The sequence below is a fragment of the Eublepharis macularius genome, chromosome 15, assembly GCF_028583425.1.
Source record: "Eublepharis macularius isolate TG4126 chromosome 15, MPM_Emac_v1.0, whole genome shotgun sequence".
Lineage (NCBI taxonomy): Eukaryota > Metazoa > Chordata > Lepidosauria > Squamata > Eublepharidae > Eublepharis > Eublepharis macularius.
This window is the reverse complement of record NC_072804.1, coordinates 16,539,217-16,543,843: the sequence shown is the minus strand read 5'-3', so window position 1 is coordinate 16,543,843 and position 4,627 is coordinate 16,539,217.

Here is a 4,627-nt window from a genome sequence, read left to right as displayed (position 1 = left end):
TGCGCCCACAGAAGAGTCCTTTCACCAGAAGCAGGCTCTACCATTAGTGCAACGGGACTGTTTGATTAACAGAGGAAAGTGAGCAAGAATAGCATATACAGGAGATAGACCAAGAAATAACAGATTAAAGAAATCAATATATCTAACTAGCAACAAAGCCCGTTGTGGAAAAAAATACCACGGGCTCTAGAAAGGGGAGGGTGGGTGGGCAGGCATTCCCTCCTCCTCCGTCACTGATTCCATCTGCTGAAGGACGGGGGAGGGCATTGCCACCTGCTCCCTGCTGGGTGAAGGGAGGAGCGGGGATTGCCTCCTGCTCAACACCTGATCCTGACAGATGAAGGAGGGCAGCTACCTGCTCCACTCCTAATCCCGGCTGGGTGACGGGGGTGCGGGCACTGCTACCTGCTCTGCAGCTGATTCTGGCAGGTTGAAGGGGGTGGACATTGCTACTCTTGTTATCTGTGATTATGATGTAATGAATTTGTACATTTTAATGTTTGTATGTTTGTAATTTGTACCTTGCCGTAATTGATGTTTGTATATTTCCCTAAATGCATGAGAAGTGACAGAATCGTGGAGGCACCAGCAAATGGGAAGCTATTGCAGTGATTATATAAACTGGACAATTTGGATTTTCGGAACTGCTACATGCGACTATGATATAATGAACATGTGTATATCTTAATGTTTGTACATTTGTATTTGGTATTTTAAATGTTTGTATATTTGGAGTTTGCAATTTGTATTTTGCTGTAATGAGCGCCTATATTTCTTTAAATGCTTGGGAGGTAACTGTCCCTTGAAGTGATAAGTCTCTTAGAAAGAGGGTATTTAAGTGCTAATGAGTCCAGAAATCGTCACGGTATGATTCTGTCATTTGCCAACTGAGCGATGTGTGTGAATTGGGCTTAGTGACCAGTGAGTATATTATATATTTAAGAATCATAAAATTGTCTTATAAAACACATACAAAAAAGTTCTTTACAAATAATTTTATTTTAGTCTTTGAAGATTATGCCTGTGAGGAAGTAAGAGTACAAAATGGAAATTGGAAATCTGCTAACAAAAACCTGTTGGCTGTATGTTTGAAGGAACGTTCAGCTCTAGTTCTTCTAGACAATCGGATGGTCTATGCCACTGAATCTGTTAATGGAAAAATGAAATATTAATGGTGTGATCTTCACCAGTTGGACTTTTTATCATATGTACTTTGTCTTTACCAGTTGAATACTAGTTGAATTTCATGATATTGTATTGTTTAATAGCTATTGTCCTTGTACTTTGCACTTTGCACAATTTAAAAATCCTTAAAAATTGATTGACTGTCTAATGAAATCTTTCCCCCCTGGTTTGTATATGGAAATTGTCTAACTTGACCGTGTGATCTCCCCTTGCCTACAGACAGCCCCCCAACCTTAAACGACTTCTCACTCACAACCATGAATCGGCCAGCAGAGTCACCAGCACAGGTACCAGGCCCTGCAACAGACCCAGATGCCAGCTCTGCCCCTATATCTACCCGGGGAATACAATTACAGGACCCAATGGCATCAACTACACTGTCTCTGGCTCTTACAGCTGCTCATCCTCCAATCTGATATATGCCCTCATGTGCCAACAATGTCCTTCTGCTCTGTACATTGGACAAACCAGCCAACCTCTACGCAAAAGAATAAATGGACACAAATCTGACATTAGAAATGGAAACGTCCAGAAACCAGTGGGAGAACACTTCAATCTACCAGGACATTCCATCAAAGACTTAAAAGTCGCTGTAGTTCAACAGAAACCTTTCAAAAACAAAATCCAACGGGAGGCTGCTGAACTGGAATTCATATGCAAATTTGACTCTGTCAAGCTGGGACTGAATAGGGACTATGAATGGTTATCACATTATCACAGGTAACAGATTTCCTTTACAGAGGTGGGGTCTGGGGGAGCTCAGTGGCACCTGGCGTGGGCTTTCGGGAACCACAGATCTCTTTGTCAGATGCATCTGGCAGGGAGAGCTGTGGTTATCGAAGGCTCATACTGCATTGGAATTGGATGGTCTAGCTGTTTGGCTGCTACAAACTAACAGGGCAAACTCCTTTGAAGCCAACTGATCCACACACCAAAAGGAGATGTTTACATATACTAGCAAAGGAATGTTTTGGTTGCACCCTCCCCTTTCCCCCCCTAATTGCCTCTTCTCTCTCCTCCCCTTCTCTCCCTCCTCTTCTGTATTTGACCAGTCTCTGTATCATGCATCTGAAGAAGAGAACTAATAAAATTGGTTAGTCTTAAAGGTGCTACTGGACTCTTTTTGATTTAACAACCATTATTATAATCAAATTAAGGGGGTGGTGATGGGGTGCGCCGCCGCCCCCAGCATAGCCAATCTGTTTATGCCCCAATTGGAAAGTGATTTCATTTTACACCATGATGTTAATCCATTTATCAATCAGATTGTGTTTTATAAACACTATATTGATGACATCATTGATGGATATAGATTTGGAGGTTTTTTATATACTTATTTTTATATACTAAACCTATGCTTTTTCAGTATTACATGTTTTGCACTTTTTCTATGCTCAGGAGCCAAAGTAGTACTTGTAATGTAACCTGTAAGAATTTGACACTTGAAACAAGAAGACTTGACACTCTGTAAGAACTGATATACTGCTTTTAGGGTTGCACTTATATGTTATATTATTCTATAGATTCCAATAGAAATCAGTACCAGAGGGCCTTTTGTAGAAAACTGATTTGATGCAGCAAGTTGGTTTTGGCCACCTGTGGTATTATCTTCCTTAAAGCTGATAAGAAACTGGGGAAAAGGGTACGAATAGGAAAACATCCCTTCCTATCCACCAGATTGAGACTCATTGGTGCCCTTGAAAGTATTATGCCATGAAGAAAGTAGGTAAAAGGTTAGACAGTGTCCTTCCAAAATGAGGGCAGAAAGAAAAAAAAACTGTGAAGACTGGAATTCCCCCAAATAGAGGGGCCAGCCCAGAATTGCATCTTCAAATCAGAACTGACCCTAGATATGTTACGAGCCAATAAGATATCAAATATTAGAATACTGTAATATTGTTATGATTATCTGAAAGTATTAATTGCCTGTATTTCTATTGTAATTTTGATGAGCTCCGGACACAAGGAGACCACTTACTCCTGTGAAAATGGGCTCCTCCATTGTTTAAATTAAACAATCATATATTGCTTCATTCTACAGGACTCCGTGGTGTGTGTCTCTTATTGTGATTGGTGAGAGGGACACCTAAGGCACAAGTTTATGCATAACATCATGATGCTACTGGCGTCAGGGGAACAGGCAGAGAACTTAATGAATTGGATGAATGAAATTAACCCTAACATCAGGTTCACCTGGCAGGGCAATACTCACTACATTAGTTTTTTAGATGTAGTTATTTTCAAACGTACGGCTGGCTCCTTGGGAGTAAGACCATATAGGAAGAGCACCGACAGATGTTCCTACCTGCATTTTGATTCTTTCCACCCGGGTCGTTTAAAACATAATATCCCGGTGGGCCAGTACCTTAGGATGAGACTGAACTCTACCAGTATGGAGGACTGAATATCACTCTATGAAACTGGATAACGCTTTTTCCTCTAGGGGCTATCCGGAAGGGACATTAAGGCGAGGAGGAGAGCTAGGGGACCTATATGCAAGGCTCTCCTCTCTCCAAAGCCCCGTCTGCATAGTGAGGGAATCAAATGGGCACTTGACTTTACAGAACTTACCCCCTCCATTGGGAGGATAGTGCGCAAACATTGGCACCTGATAGAAAGTATTCCTGGGTGTTCTAAACCTCCAGCAGTAGGCTATCTCAGGACGAGAAATCTGAAGGACATGTTGGTGAACTCGGAATACTGTGACAATACTACCTTAAGAGTTGTGAGTTGATGGTCAGAGTTCAGGATCTAATTGACCCCCCCCCCCCCCCCCCGGGATACAAAAGAAATTTGCTGATAAATTTTCCACCTGTAGGACACCTAATGTGGTGTATATTATCCAATGTGGATGCCCTTTAGTGTATGTAGGCAGCACCACAAGACCTTTGAAAATTAGAGTGCAGGAGCACATTTCACGCATCAGAAATGCAGTAACAGAGGCACCACTTGTAGCTCATTTTTTGGAACATCAGCATGGGGCTAGAGATATTTAAGTATCTGTCCTGTACTCTTTGGAATCGAAACCCCAGCAGGATTGTTCACGTAAATTATTACAGTTGGAAACGGAATGTATTTATAAATTTAACTGCCTGGTCCCCTATGGATTGAATCATGAAATGGAATTTTCTTGTTTCTTGTAAAATCAATTTGTTTTCTGTAAGTAACTTGCTCCTTGTAAGTAGCTTCATTATTGCCAACTTCTTGCCATTTCTATATGGTCTGGATATATTATTTCCTGATAAGATGGTGTACTTAAATATTGGATAACTTACAATATGACAGACTTTGTAATTAGGTTGTAGCTGCACTCACTATGATGTATTTGTGGTTACTGTCCCTTTAATTGGCTGGACACATAAGAGTTCACTGTCCCTTTAATTGGCTAGATATATAAGAGTTTAATGTTTGGTGAGTCACTCAGCATTGCTCCGTCGGATCT